This window comes from Hordeum vulgare, chromosome 6H (assembly GCF_904849725.1).
Source record: "Hordeum vulgare subsp. vulgare chromosome 6H, MorexV3_pseudomolecules_assembly, whole genome shotgun sequence".
NCBI lineage: Eukaryota > Viridiplantae > Streptophyta > Magnoliopsida > Poales > Poaceae > Hordeum > Hordeum vulgare.
The window spans coordinates 518,473,095-518,489,890 of record NC_058523.1 but is presented as its reverse complement, the minus strand read 5'-3'; positions in this window follow the sequence as shown (position 1 = coordinate 518,489,890).

Below are 16,796 nucleotides of genomic sequence, written 5' to 3'. Positions count from 1 at the left end.
CTACTATACGAATCTGTTTCACTACTCATAGTTATTCGAATTAGTGTCAAAGTTTGCATCGACGTAACCCTTTACGACGAACTCTTTAAACACCTCCATAATCGAGAAAAATTCCTTAGTCCATTAGTTACTAAGGATAACTTTGACCGCTGATCAGTGCTTCAATCCTGGATCACTCTCTGTACCTCTTAACAGACTTGCTGCAAGGCACACATCAGGTGTGGTACTCAGCATGGCATACTTTAGAGTCTACGGCTAAGGCATAGAAGACGACCTTCGTCTATTCTCTTTATTCTTCCGTGGTCAGGTTTTGAGTCTTACTCAAATTCACACCTTACAACACAGTCAAGAACTCCTTCTTTGCTGATCTATTTTGAACTCCTTCAAAAACTTGTCAAGGCATGCATCTTGTTGAAACTTCTATTAAGCGTTTTGATCTATCTCCATAGATCTTGATGCTCAACGTTCAAGTAGCTCAATCCAGGTATTCCTTTGAAAAACTCCTTTCAAACAACCTTTTATGCTTCACAGAAATTCTACATTACTTCTGATCAACAATATGTCAACCACATATACTTATCAGAAATGCTATAGTGCTCCCACTCACTTCTTTGGAAATACAAGTTTCTCACAAACCTTGCATAAACCCAAAAGCTTTGATCAACTCATCAAAGCATATATTCCAACACCGAGATGCTTGCACCAATCCATAAAAGGATCGCTGGAGCTTGCATACTTGTTAGTATCCTTAGGATCGACAAAACATTTTGATTGTATCACATACAATCTTTCCTCAAGGAAACTGTCGAGGAAACAATGTTTTGACTTCTATGTGCAATATTTCACAAATAATGCAGCAACTACTAACATAATTCCAACAAACTTTTAGCATCGCTACGAGTGAGAAAGTCACATCATAGCCAACTCTTTGATTTTGTCGAAAACATCTTTGCGACAAGTTGAGCTTTTCTTAATGGTGACTGATGACCCATGATGGTTGTTGTGTATCCCTTGCAACGGCGCCACAAATAGTTGTGTCGACGGCACCAGGAATCCTTCAGCTACGGCTACGCCTTAGGGGACTTCCTACGCAAGTATGCAAAGGATTTCCCCCGTGGACATGGAGCCTTGCGTTGGTGTTCCCTCGAAGCGGAAAGGGTGATGTAGCACAGCGACGGTAAGTATTTCCCTCAGTTTGAGAACCAAGGTATCAATCCGGTGGAACAGTATCTCAAGATCTTGCACAAACACAAAAATCTTGCACCCAACGCTATGAAGGGGTTGTCAATCCCTTATAGATTGTTTGCCAAGTGAGAACTGAAAGCAACAAACTAACAAAGCAAAGTAAAATCGGAGTTGTAAACGATGGATGTGAATAGACCTGGGGGGCGTAGTGTTTACTAGTGGCTTCTCTCATGAAAGCAAGTAGATGGAGGGTGAAAAAATTATTGTCGAGCAATTGATAGAACTGTGCAGAGTCGTGACGATATCTATGTAATGATTATTTCTATAGGCATCACGTCCGAAACAAGTAGACCGATACTTTCTGCATCTACTACTATTACTCCACACGTCGACCGCTATCCAGCATGCATCTAGTGTATTAAGTCCATAAGAACAGAGTAACGCCTTAAGCAAGATGACATGATGTAGAGGGGTAATCTCAAACCAATGATAAAAACCCCATCTTTTACCCTTGATGGCAACTGCTTAATGTGTGCCTTGCTGCCCCTACTGTCACTGGGAAAGGTCACCACATGGGAGAACCCAAAACCAAGCACTTCTCCCATTGCAAGAATCATAGATCTAGTTGGCAAAACAAAACCCAAGACTCGGAGAGACCTACAAGGATATCAAATCATGCATATAAGAAATCAACAAAGACTCAAATATATGTCATAGATAATCTGATCACAAGTCCACAATTCATCGGATCTCGACAAACACACCGCCAAAGAAGATTACATTGGATAGATCTCCATGAAGATCATGGAGAACTTTGTATTGAAGATCCAAGAGAGAGAAGAAGCCATCTAGCTACTAACTACGGACCCGTAGGTCTGAAGTGAACTACTCACGAGTCATTGGAGGGGCGATGATGATGATGAAGAAGCCCTCCACCTCCAAAGTCCCCTCCGGCAGGGCGCCGGGAAGGGTCTCCAAATGAGATCTCGCGGAAACGGAAGCTTGCGGCGGCGGAAAAGTATTTTCGAGGATCCCCTGATTTTTTGTGGAATATTTGGGAATATATAGGCGCAAGACCTAAGGAAATTTTGAGGAAGCCTATCATTGGAATATACAAGCCAAGTTATATAATGAGAATTTCCCACTAGCTATATGGTGGTGACAAAACGAGAGACTCTCAATCATGAAGATCATGGTGCTCAAAATGCACAAGTGTGGAAAAGGTGGTAGCATTGTCCCTTCTCTCTTTTTCTCTCATCTTTTTTTTGGTGGGCTCTTTGGCCTCTTTTTTTATGGGCTTCTTTGGCCTCTTTTATTTCCTCACATGGGACAATGCTCCAATAATGATGATCATCACACTTTCAACTCAAAACTTAGAGCAACTATGACTCTATATGGAATGCCTTCGGTAGTGGACCGTGGCAATGATCTAGCATGGCATAGACATCAATGGAAACATCATGCTAGCTATCTTACGATCATGCAATGGCAATGTAGACGTGGTGTCACATATCATGGTGGTAGTTGCATGGCAATATATCTCGGAATGACTTTGCAAAAGCCATAATAGGTAGGTATGGTGGCTGTTTTGAGGGAGGCTAATGGTGGGTTTTGTGCACCGGCGAAAGTTGCGCGGCACTAAGAAGATAGTGATGGTGGAAGGTGAAAGTGCATCTAAACCATGGACTCAACATTAGTCATGAAGAACTCATATACTTGTTGCAAAAGTTTTATTAGTAATCGAAACAAAGCATTCAATGCATACTCCTAGGGGAAGGGTTGGTAGGTATAAACCATCACGCGATCCCGACCGCCACGCAAAGGATGACAATCAATAGACTAGTCATGCTCAGATTTCATCACATAGCGGTTCACCATACGTGCATGCTACGTGAATCACTAACTTCAACACAAGTATTTCTAGATCCACAACACCTTACTAGCATGACTTCAATATTACCATAACCACAACTCAAAACTAATTGAGATGAATCAAACTTCTCTAACTATTCAATGCACATGAAGGTGGAAGTTTTCGTATCCCTTTGGATAACTACCCCTTTTGAGACTACTTTCAAAGCATGGATCAACTACCAAGCCACGCACTGTTGTGCTCTAAAAGATATAAGTGAAGCACATAGAGCAAAAGTATCTAGCTCAAAAGATATAAGTGAAGCACATGTGAGCTGAATTGTCTACCAAAAGATATAAGTGAAGCTCGAAAAAATCACGGTGAGTGCATGTCTCTCTCTCTAGGTGTGCAGCAAGGATGATTGTGACACAAAAAAATAAAAGACTCCTACGATACAAGACACTCCAAGTAAAAACACATAACATGTGGTGAATAAAAATATAGCCCCAAGTAACGTTACCGATGGATTGAAGACGAGAGAGGGGATGCCTTCCCGGGGCATCCCCAATCTTAGGCTTTTACGGCATCCTTGAATCTCTTGGGGTGCCTTGGGCATCCCCAAGCTTGAGCTCTTGCCACTCTTTATCTTTTTGTCCATAAGAACTTCATCGAAAACTTGAAAACTTCACAACACGAAACTTAAACAGAAACTCGTGATAATATTAGTACAAGAAATAAAACCACCACTTCCTTAGATACTGTAGCAAACTTAAATTCTACTTGTGCTGATGTTGGGTTACTGTACTTTCAATCTTCCATGGCTAATACCCCCCGATACTATCCACAGTTTCATCAAAATAAGCAACCAACACAACAAAAACAGAATCTGTTAACAGCAGACCAGTCTGTAGCAATTTGTATGTTTCGTATACCTCTTGTACTTCAAATATTCTGAAAAATTATGAAAGTATGAAGAATTTGCATAGCAATCGGCAGAAAAAAGAATCAACTCAAAATCTCTTACAGAAAAAAAAAATCTTTTCGTGAGCAGAAAGTTTATGTCTTTTCCAGCGTGACCAAACGATCATCCCCAAGTCTAATCATAACGGTTTTGCTTGGCACAAACGCAAAAAGAAACACAATCATAACAGAATTATGAAAGTGTGGAAAACACAAAACAGAAAGAAAAAGGATAGATTCGTTGGGTTGCCTCCCAACAAGCGCTTTTGTTTAACGCCCTTAGCTAGGCATTCGATGATGCTCTCACAAAAGATAAGAATTGAAACACAACGAGAGCATCCTAAAGCATGTGAAAATCACATCTAAGTCTAACATACTTCCTATGCATAGGCATTTTATAGTAATTTTTTTTGGCAAAACAACCAATAGTTTCCATATGCAAGGAAGAAGAAAGAGACAAGAGCAATCTCAACATCACGAGAGGTGATTTGGTAACATGAAAGTTCCTACCAAAATATTTTCCTCTCTCATAGCAATTACATGTGGGATCATATTCAAATTCAACAATATAGCTATCCCATAGGATGTTATTTTCATGATCCACATGCATGCAAAGTTGACACTCATCAAAAATAGTGGAATTATCATAAGAAAGATCATCACCCCAATCATGATTATTGCAACAAGTAGTGGACAAAGCAAAACTAGCATCCCCAAGCTTAGGGTTTTGCATATTTTTAGCATGATTGTCACTAATAGGATTTATAGTGAAATCATTGCAGTCATGATTTTCATCCAAGGAGCCCTCGTGAATCACTTCATGAATTTCTTCCTCACAATTTTCAGATTCACGCATCTTACGCAAAACTCCAAAGAAATAGTCAATTGCCCTCAACTCACTAGCAATTTGTTCCACACGAGTGGGTCTCTTAAAGAGACTAGCAAGTGGATGAGGATCCATATCACTAGATTTTCAGCAAGCGAAGATGCAAGCATATTGAGGGCACATGGCACACAAGCGAACAGAAAGTGAGCGAGAGAAAAGGGCGAACGAAAAAAGGCAAAAGAAAACGGCGAAGGAGAAAGGCAAATGAAAACGGCAAATGTGAAGTGGGGGAGAGGAAAACGAGAGGCAAGTGGCAACAAAAGTAAATGAAAGAGATGAGTTTGTGAGACCTACTTGGATAGATCTTGATTTCTCCTCCCCGGCAACGGCGCCAGAAATACTTCTGATGGCTGTTGTGTATCCCTTGCAACGGCGCCAGAAATACTTCTGATGGATGTTGTGTATCCCTTGCAACGGCGCCATAAATAGTTGTGTCGACGGCACCAGGAATCCTTCAGCTGCGGCTACGCCTTAAGGGACTTCCTAGGCAAGTATGCAAAGGATTTCCCCCGTGGCCTTGGAGCCTTGCGTTGGTGTTCCCTCAAAGCAGAAAGGGTGATGTAGCACAGCGACGGTAAGTATTTTCCTCAGTTTGAGAACCAAGGTATCAATCCGGCGGAAGAGTATCTCAAGATCCTGCACAAACACAAAAAGCTTGCACCCAACGCTATGAAGGGGTTGTCAATCCCTTATAGATTGTTTGCCAAGTGAGAACTCAAAGCCACAAACTAACAAAGCAAAGTAAAAGCGGAGTTGTAAATGATGGATGTGAATAGACCCGAGGGCCGTAGTGTTTACTAGTGGCTTCTCTCATGAAAGCAAGTAGACGGAGGGTGAACAAATTACTGTCGAGCAATTGATAGAACTGTGCAGAGTCGTGACAATATCTATGCAATGATTATTTCTATAGGCATCACGTCTGAAACAAGTAGACCGATACTTTCTGCATCTACTACTATTACTCCACACGTCAACCGCTATCGAGCCTGCATCTAGTGTATTAAGTCCATAAGAACAGAGTAACGCCTTAAGCAAGATGACATGATGTAGAGGGGTAATCTCAAACCAATGATGAAAACCCCATCTTTTTACCCTTGATGGCAACTGCTTGATGTGCTTGCTGCCCTTACTGTCACTGGGAAAGGTCACCACATGGCAAAACCCAAAACCAAGCACCTCTCCCATTGCAAGAATCATAGATCTAGTTGGCCAAACAAAACCCAAGACTCAGAGAGACTTACAAGGATATCAAATCATGCATATAAGAAATCAAAAGACTCAAATATATATCATAGATAATCTGATCACAAGTCCACAATTCATCGGATCTCGACAAACACACCGCCAAAGAAGATTACATCGGATAGATCTCCATGAAGATCATGGAGAACTTTGTATTGAAGATCCAAGAGAGAGAAGAAGCCATCTAGCTACTAACTACGGACCCGTAGGTCTGAAGTGAACTACTCACGAGTCATTGGAGGGGCGATGATGATGATGAAGAAGCCCTCCACCTCCAAAGTCCCCTCCGGCAGGGCACCGGGAAGGGAAGCTTGCGGCGGCGGAAAAGTATTTTCGAGGCTCCCCTGATTTTTTGCGGAATATTTGGGAATATATAGGCGCAAGACCTAGGTCAGGGGGCGGCCAGGGAGGCCACAAGCCTGCCCATCGCCGCTTCTGAAAGTGCATGCTATGCCCCTAATTGTCTTTTGGTGTTAATGACAGCACATACATAGGAAACTAATCCTATTTGTTGAGTGTATCTCAGGACGGCAAGTACTTTAGTAGATTAAGATTTCTGTGCCAAAGGCTGCCTGAAAAGATTGGTGAGTTATATTTCGAGAAGACTCGGGATTAAGAAGAGATGCTGTAGAATAGTCTTTTGAGTTTACTGATATTGAGTATAGGGATCCCGCACTATTAAGAGGATATCACAGGCTTTGCGAGAAACTTGCTCATACCACATCTCTACAATCATACCAAACATCACATAATATCCACTCTCTACAATTCAACATATGTCCAATCTCCTCGGACATCCGGCTCCCTCCGGACGTCCGAGGGCCGGACGTCCGGTTGGCTTCGGAAATCCGCAGCCACACACCAGTAGTTTGTACACACTATAACTCGGAAATCCGGCTCCCTCGGGACGTCCGAGGGCCGGACATCCGACCAAGCTCCGGAAATCCGCAGCCAGACACCAGTAGTTTGTACACACTATAACTCGGAAATCCGGCTCCATCCAGAAGTCCGAGGGCCGGACATCCGGCCAAGCTCCGGAAATCCGGAGGCCAACACCAGTAGTTTGTGTGCACTATATCTCGGACATCCGGCCTCCTCAGGACGTCCGAGGTCCGGATGTCCGACCCCCGTCGGAAATCCGGAAGCCACCACCAGAAGAAATTGTGTTGTATAATACGGACTTCCGGGCCCCTTCCGGATGTCCGGCTGTTGATGTATTCGAATAGGTTCAGGCTCACCTACAGGCCTCGGACGGCCCAACCCCTGTCGGACGTCCGGCCGCTGATAAATTCAGTTGAGCTCCAGTCATGCCTACAGGTCTCGGACGTCCGACTCCCTCCGGACGTCCGGTCCCTCACGGACGCCCGGACGTCCGGCAAGTTCCGGACGTCCGGACCCTGTGTGACTTATTGCACCTCCAACGGCTGGATTTCACTCCACACTATATATACTCTTCTCCCACCTCGTGAAAGGGTGTTCAACACAGCCAAGATACATCCAAGAACACCTTTCCTCTCACTCACTCTTGTCTACACTAAATCCTAGATCCCAAGAGCATTTGTGAGTCCTTTAGAGTGTTGTTCCAATCAAAAGAAAGATCGTCTCCCTCTCCTCCTTCCCACCAAAGTGATTTGTGATTTGAGCAAGTTTTGAGCAATCCCCGTGATCTTGTTACTCTTGGAGGTTGGAGACTCCTAGGCGGTAGGAGTCTTCGGAGAGGAATCAAACCATTGTGTTATCCCCCGGAAAGTTTGTGAAAGTTCGGAAGCCACCTCAAGGCTTACCACTAGTGGTTGAGAAACGCCTTCATGGAGTTATCTCAAAGGGAGAATAGGGTGAGCCTTCGTGGCGTTGGTGTGCCTTCGTGGTAACATCCGCCCCTCTAACGGTGACGTAGCTTCCCTCCAAGGAAGTGAACATCGGGATACATCCTTGTCTCTCTCGGAGTTTCGGTTATTCCTAACCCTAACTCTCTACTTGTGTTAATCCTTATTACATACTTGCATTTGCTTATTGTTTACCGCTTGCCTTGCTTCACTCCTAATAGCTTACTCTTTGTCATAGCAATTATTAGGCTTACACTTACATTCCGCACTTTAGCCTAAAATTGCTAAGTAATTGTTAAAATTTGGATTTGTACCTATTCACCCCCCCCCCTCTAGGTCCATCTCGATCCTTTTCAATTGGTATCAGAGCCTCGTGCTCTATTTGTGTGGCTTAACCGCCCTAGAGCGAGATGGACATGGATCGAGCTGCAGTAGCTCCAGTGCAGAGGGACGGGATTTCCGCGGAAGTCAAGTCTTTCACCTCTGAGGACCTGGAACGGGCCCTTGCCAAGGAAAAATAGGAGCATGATGCTTCTCTTGAGTCCATGATCCAAATGAGACTAGCAGCACTAACCACGGGGACAACCATGTCCCCGAGGGCCTTAGGGCCCCACGTGCATGGTACTTCATTTGGCCAACCTCCTCCGGAGAGGAACCAAACCAGTGTTCCATGGCTTTATGCTAAGTCTCAAATTGAGAAACAAAAGTACAATCCTGGAGGAAAACCTCCCTTGCTTGATGACAATTCCGATTTTGCTTTGTGGAGAGTTGGTATGCAGGATCATCTTAGGTACGCCAATGATGAGATGCTAGACATCCTCGAGCATGGGTACAATCCTGTTGATCCAAGATGCCTCACGCCCAGAGAAACTTATGACAAGCATCTCAATGACACTGCAATCATGTGCATAAGAAAGGGGATGAATGACAAGCAACGAAGACCTTACATTCACATCACAAGTGCCAAGGAATTGTGGGACAGCATCATAAGGACCAAGACCGGTACCTCCACTCTTCGGCTTGCTCAATATGAAATTGCCAAGGGGCAATTACAGAATTTCTGTATGGAAAAGGGTGAATCTCCCAAGCAACTACTAGAACGGCTCATGACTCTCGCCGCAGACATTGAGTCATGTGACTGTGACAAGACGCAAGATGGTTTCAATTTGACCAAGAGATTTCTTGTGGACAAGTTACTTCACGCTCTTGCTCCATATCACCATCAAATGGTATGGGACATGAGACAGCATCATGCCTTCAAAGAAATGACTCCGGATGACATCATATCCACTTTCCAACTATTTGAAGAGTCAAAGGCAAATGCAACAAAGCACCTAGCCATGCATGGCACTTCAACATCAAAGATCAACCTTGCTTTGAAAGCCAAGCATGAGTATGACGAAGAAGAAAGTGAAGAAGAAGAAGGTGATGATGACTGTCAAGATGGTGATGATGTTGACTCTGATGAAAGCCCATCTTTTGAGGACATTGCCCTCTTTGTGAAGAAGTTCAGTGCAGGGAAGTTCAAGGGAAGATTTCCAAAGAAGAAGGTAAGAAAATGCTATAACTGTGAGGAAACCAACCACTTCTCCAACGACTGCCCTTATGAGAAGAGAGAAGACAAACCAAGGTTTCCAAAGACCTTCGTAAAGAAGAAGTTACCAAAACCCATGAACTCCAAGTCCAAAAGGACAGATGGAAGAGCAATGGTTGCTCAAGAAGAATCAGATCCAGAAGATGTTGGTGGAGTTGCCGGAGTAGCTCAAGATACACAGAGTACTTTGAGGCTAGTCAACAAAAGTGGTGATGTTGTTCACTACAACTATATGAAGGACTACAAGGGCAACGCTCACAAGTGTTTGATGGCAAAGACTGCCATGGGAGATAGGGAAGACCAAAGCTCCCATGATAAGGTTAAGGTAACCCCACGGCTAAACTCCTTCAGTCTAGCTTCTACCCCTTTTGATGAGTATCTTGATGCGGAAGATCATTATGAGGATAACGATTTAGATCATCCCATGTTTGCTAAAATGAACAAATTTATGGGCTCTCTCAAAGGAAAGAAGCTCAATATGTTTCGTATACTTATGGAAATGGTGAGTAAGCACACCAATACCATCAAGGAACTCGAAACCCTCGTCACTGAGGAGAAGGAGAGAAATGAACTCCTTGAGCAGAAAGTCCTTTATGAGGAAGCACAAAATGATGCATTATGTTCAAAAGTAGGTGAAAACCTTGATAAACATGCTAATGATCTTGCCTCCTTGAAAAAGGCTGAAAATGTGTGCAGAGAATTACTAAATGATAAAGACCAACTTGTGAACTCTCATGCTTCTCTTTCTAAGGACTGTGAGCGTCTATCCTTGTCTCTCAAAGACAAGGAAGAAAAACTCACTGCTCTTACAAAGAGCTTTGAGGCACTTAAGGTCACTTATCTTGACACTCTAGCTAAGGCCTACTCCTCACCTATTATCAATGTTGATACCTGCACTACTAACCCTAGTAGTGAACTGACATCTATCCGTGAGGAAAACTGTTTATTAAGGGCACAGCTAGACAGAGGTCTCATGACATGTGCACAAGGACAAAAGACTCTCAATGAGATCTTAAGTTGACACAATGGAGGTGTCGCAAAGGAAGGGCTTGGGTTCAACCCAAGTACTGCCAAGAAAAGTGCATCTCCTCTGAAGTGTACCACTCCTCTTAAGGAAATATTTGTACCAGAGGGACACACGGAGAAAGGTAAGGTTGTGAGTGGATCGGCCACTAGGGGTCCGTCTGCTCACAACAAGACAACCGAATTCATGACGCCATCCTATGTACTACGCAAATCAAAGGAAGGAGAGGTCTATGCTAAATTCGTTGGTCCCCGTAATGCATTTCGATTCTATGCTATTTGGGTCCCTAAGACTCTTGTAACTAATGTGAAAGGCCCCATGACAAAATAGGTACCTCAAACCAAGTCTTAATTCTTTACAGGCTATTTTCTCCGGTGGAGCAAAATGGGTGATCGACAGTGGATGCACCAATCATATGACCGCATATAGTAACTTGCTCTATGACTTCATGCAAGCCATTCGACCATACATGAGCATTGTATTTGGTGGAGGGTCGAAAGGGCAGGTAATTGGGTTGGGCAAGGTGGCAATCACTAATGACATGTCTATTGCAAATGTCATGCTTGTTCAATCTCTTCAATATCATTTACTTTCAGTTCGCCAATTGGCTTCCGTCGGTTATGACACACTATTTGGACTAACGGATGTGAAAGTCTTTAAGAGAGACACTCTTGAAGTGGCTTTTGTTGGAGAGTTGGATGGCAACCTTTACACGGTTGATTTCTCGAAAGAGAGCACTTTCCATACAACTTGTCTAATGGCCAAGGCCGACATGGGATGGTTGTGGCATCGCCGGCTCGCCCATGTTGGCATGAAAAATCTTCAAAATCTCTTAAACGGTAATCACATCCTTGGACTAACAAATGTTTCTTTTAAGAAAGATCGTGTGTGCAGTGCATGCATAGCTGGGAAGCAACATCAATCAAGACATCCACCCAAGAACGTTGTATCCACTTCGTGGCCGTTAGAGCTCCTTCATGTGGATCTATTCGGGCCTCCTTCATGGGCAAGTCTTGGAGGGAAAAAGTATGGCCTAGTCATTGTTGATGATTACTCAAGATATACATGGGTGTTCTTTCTCAAGTCCAAGGACGAGACAAAGGCGACTTTCATTGATTTTGCTAAACAAGCCCAGCGGAAGTTTGACAAGCACATTAAGGCAGTAAGAAGTGATAATGGCTCTGAGTTCAAGAACTACACCCTAGAAGAATTTCTGAGTGATGAGGGGATTGAACATCAGTACTCTGCACCCTACACTCCCCAACAAAATGGTGTGGCAGAAAGGAAGAACCGGACACTTGTGGAAATGGCAAGGTCCATGTTAGATGAATACAAGTCACCACATAGCTTTTGGGCTGAGGCCGTCAACACAGCATGTCATGCATCAAACCGGCTCTTCCTCCGATCAATATTGGAGAAAACTCCGTATGAGCCCCTAACTGGGAACAAGCCCAATGTTAAGTACTTTCGTGTGTTTGGATGCAAATGCTTCATCCTCAACAAACGGGAACGGTTAGGAAAATTTCAATCCAAAACAACTGAGGGGATTTTTGTTGGCTATGGATCAAACTCTCACGCCTACAGAGTCTACAACAAATCCACTGGATGTGTTATAGAAACCTGTGACGTGACGTTTGATGAATTTAACCGCTCCCATGGGAGCAAGTTGATCTAAATGATGCAGGTGAAGAGGACTCCCCACAAGATATCTTAAACATGGGTGTAGGTGCACTTTTGCCTATGGAACAAAGACCCCATGATGATGATGAAGATGATGAGAACATCTCGCATCCTCAAGACGGTTCACTACCCGTACCTCCACACGATACTAGCACACCCATCATGCCAGTTGTTGAGGATCAAGTAGGAGATGACACTCAAGAACAAGTTGATCCTCAAGAGATAGACCAAAGTATGGGCATGCTTGATGATGAACCTCAACAGGTGCAACGCGATGAGGAATATCTTCCTCCGCACATAAGTGATCCATATGTTGAGGACATTGATGATGGAAACGAAGTAGAACCTCGTGAAACCTTGACCTCCATCATGCCACGTGTGGCCGGTCGTGTTGATATTGATCAAATCCTCACAGGCGTATCGGAAGGTAGAGTGACTCGTAAACAATTAACAAACTTTTGTGCTCACTTTTCGTTTGTCTCTAGTACCGTGCCACACAGGGTTCAGGATGCACTATGTGACAACGACTGGCTACTTGCTATGCAAGAATAGCTAAACAGTTTCACACGCAATGAAGTATGGTCATTGGTAGAACGACCAACTGAAGAACATAATGTTATTGGAACTAAATGGATCTTCAAGAACAAGGAGGATGAGAACGGGACTGTTCTACGCAACAAGGCAAGGTTAGTAGCACAGGGGTACTCCCAAGTTGAAGGTTTGGACTTTGGTGAAACTTTCGCCCCTGTTGCTCGTCTTGAGTCCATTCGCATTTTATTGGCCTATGCTGCTTCCAATGGTTTTACCTTGCATCAAATGGATGTGAAAAGTGCTTTTCTTAACGGTCCTCTACAAGAAGAGGTATATGTATCACAACCACCTGGGTTTGTTGACCCTCATCACAAAGACCATGTATATAAACTTCACAAGGCACTTTATGGTCTTAAACAAGCACCCCGTGCTTGGTACGATCATCTTAAGAAGTTCCTACTAGATGATGGCTTTGTGGTGGGGGTGATTGATCCCACTCTTTTTACTAAGAGGGAAAATGATGATTTGATCTTATGCCAAATCTATGTAGATGACATCATTTTTGGTTCTCCTAACATCCATTTGTGCAAGAAATTTGCGGCCTCCATGACCAAGACCTTTGAGATGTCACTCAACACGGACTTGAAGTTCTTTCTTGGTTTTCAAATACAACAATTTCAAGAAGGGATTTTCTTGTCTCAAACTAAGTATCTCAAGGACATTCTTGAGAAATTTGATATGACAAATGCTAAACCAATGAAGACACCCATGGCCACCGATGTAGTTCTAAATGAAGACTCAAACGGTATTCCTTTTGACCCATCTACTTATCGCTCCATGATTGGTTCACTGCTTTACCTTTGTGCATCTAGACCGGACATCATGTTAAGTGTAGGAATATGTGCTAGATTTCAAGCTTCCCCTATGGAAAGCCATCACACGGCGGTTAAGCACATTCTTAGATACCTTGTTCACACCCCAAAGTTAGGCTTATGGTACCCTAAGGATGCAAAGTTTGATCTTATTGGGTATTCTGATGCGGATTGGGCCGGTGATAAAGTGGGACGGAAATCCACTTCCGGTGCATGTCAGTTTCTTGGACGCTCGTTGGTAAGTTGGTCCTCGAAGAAGCAGAACTGTGTTTCTCTCTCCACGGCCGAGGCCGAATATATTGCAGCCGCAAGCTGTGCTACTCAATTGCTATGGATGAGGCAAACACTGAAGGATTATGGTATCATGTATCGACACGTTCCTCTTCTCTGTGATAATTAAAGTGCCATAAAGATCTCCGTAAACCCCATTGATCACCCTCGCACAAAACATATTGATATTAGGTATCATTTCTTGAGAGACCATGTGCAAAAGGGTGACATTGATATTACCCATGTGGGTACCGACATGCAGTTAGCCGACATTTTCACCAAGCCACTTAGCGTAGCTAGGTTCTGTCAACTTAGGCGTGAACTTGGTATCTTGGAGCTTGACAACATATCTTGAACTCTTACACACATACATACACTCACATTATGGTTGTGTCTTGATGTGCGCATATATTTAGGGGGAGTGCGTCGTAATTCTATGTGTTTTTAAGCTTACAACGTACGCACAGATCATTTCATGCATGTAATCCTTCTAGAAAACCAGTGCTCATAGTTTGTTTTATATATATATATACCATGAAATTCGTCATCATCACAACAAAATTACCAGAACTGCCCCCCCCCCTCTCTATCTCGGACGTCCGGCTCACTCCGGACGTCCGGCGCCAGAAAACCTTCCGGACGTCCGGCGCCAGAAAACCTTCCGGACGTCCGACGCCTCGGGGACCCTATATAAAGCTGGGCGCGGGGCTGGGTCTTTTACCCTAATCCACTGCGCCCCACTTCCCCCAACCGCCGCCGCCAGCCCTCGGAGCAGCTCGAGGAGCTCCTCCCCAACGCCGCCCTCCTCGAGATCGACCGATCTCCTCCGCGGATCCCCTTCTCCTCCGTCCGTACCCTTTATGGGATCCCTCTCAGGTTGCTCCTCCGTCCTTTCTCGCGTGGATTTGATTTATCCCTTGTCTTTCCTTGTTCGTTCCTCATTTGGGGATTCTTCATCCGTGTAGGGCTCCATGGGCAAGACCAAGCACACCGCTCGGAAGACCGTGGCCGCCGCATCCTCTCGCATCCCTATGAACACGGGGTCGGAATCGGATGAGTCACACCGTCCCTTCAAACGGGCTGCCCGGCGTCCTCCACCCCGGCAGTCGCCGTCTCCATCACCGTCTGATGATGCTGACCCCGACTTCGAGGAGGATATTGCCGCCGAGGAACTTCCTCAACCCGTCGCTGAAGGTCCAAGCTCGGGTCTCGCAGGGCATCTTACATGCCACAACCGCCTCCTGCCCAGCCTGAAGGTGAAGCTCGCCGCATCTCTTTAGAGCCCCCTGCCACGTTAGGTCGTGATATCACCAACTTTACCACTCTTGGGGCTGCTTCCTATTTTACTTTCCGCCACGACGTAAATCAATACGAGGTCGGCAGTGATTCTACGGATTCACGTTTTCGCACAAACGTCCAGGTTGACGTCTTTTCCACGGTCATCGTTCCTAAGGGCTTATCTAATCATCTTTACATTGATATAGAGCATATTCGCAAGCACCCGGCGAAATATCCGGGTGCCATTGAGCTTATTGAGTCTTCGGGGCTTGCCGCCCCGTTTGCTTTTCATTGCGACTATAATGCTGCTGCCATCCACCAATTCTATGCCACATGTCATTTTGGCTCCGACAACACTGTCACCTGGATGACCTCTGACGTGCGCCTCAAAGCCACTTATGCTACTTTTGTGGCCGCTCTGGGTTTTCCCCATACTGGTCATAAAATTCATAATGATGATCCTAACCATGCACCTAAGAATATTGAAGTGTGTGGACACCTCCTCAAACCACTCCGTGAGCTTGACGAGGATGAGCACCAGAAGGACCTTAACCAGGTATCCATCTGGCGCTCACCTTTCTTCATTATCTTTTAGTGTGTCATCCGCACCATCTATCCCAAGATGGGTGATAAGGGTTCTTGCAGTGGCTATTGTATCGATATCATGTACCACTTGTTCGAGAACCCCAAGACCAAAATCAATGTGCCCCATTTCCTATGGCATGAGATTCGGCTTGCTAGCTTTCAGTTCAAGCGAGCCTTTCCTCATGCTCCTTTCATTCAGGCACTTATTAACCACGTTGCTGATTTCTCTGTGGCTACCACTCACATCCATCGCAAGTGGACCATTCCCGCTCACATGGCAAATGATTTTGCTCCCAAGCACGCCCCTTCTTCCTCTACTACCACTCGCCGCACTGTTGCACGTGTCGCCACCCCTTCATCTAGCTCCGCGTCTCTCGGTCGCATTGCCAAATTCCTTGGCAAAGCTCACTCTGCTTTGATGAAGGTTGTCTCCTTTCAGTGTGGTCAAACCCATGATGTGGTTTCCCGCTTAGTTTCCTCTCAGAATGCCCTCAAGGCTCGTCTGAGAGCCTCGGGCGATCTTACTGTGAGTGATGATGAGGCCCCTCCTGCTGCTCCTTCCATTGATTTTGGCTTCCCTTCTGGTCCTGAGTGGTCTGAGTTCTTTGACGAGGCTGGGGGCAGCGGTTTGGCTGATGATGATGATGAGCTCTGAGCTTGGTTGGTGTTATTGGTGGCTCCCTTTTTGGTCCTTGGTGACAAAGGGGGAGTAATGTATCGTAGTTAAAATTTTATTCTCGTCATTTTTAGTCTTTGGAGATTTAATTTAATGGATACAATTCATGTATGGCTACTTATGAATGGTTGTCATTTGCTATGATATCATCATAGACTATTATGTCTTGCTCTTTTATTTCTATGATGATCTATTATTCTTCCATGTTGATCCATTTGTAGCTTCGATTTTCTTATCATGCATATCCTAAGGGGGAGCTCCGTACTAAAATATCTCCTAGACTATAATGTATGGTTAATATTTTTGAGACCTATGTATATGTTGTCATCAACTAC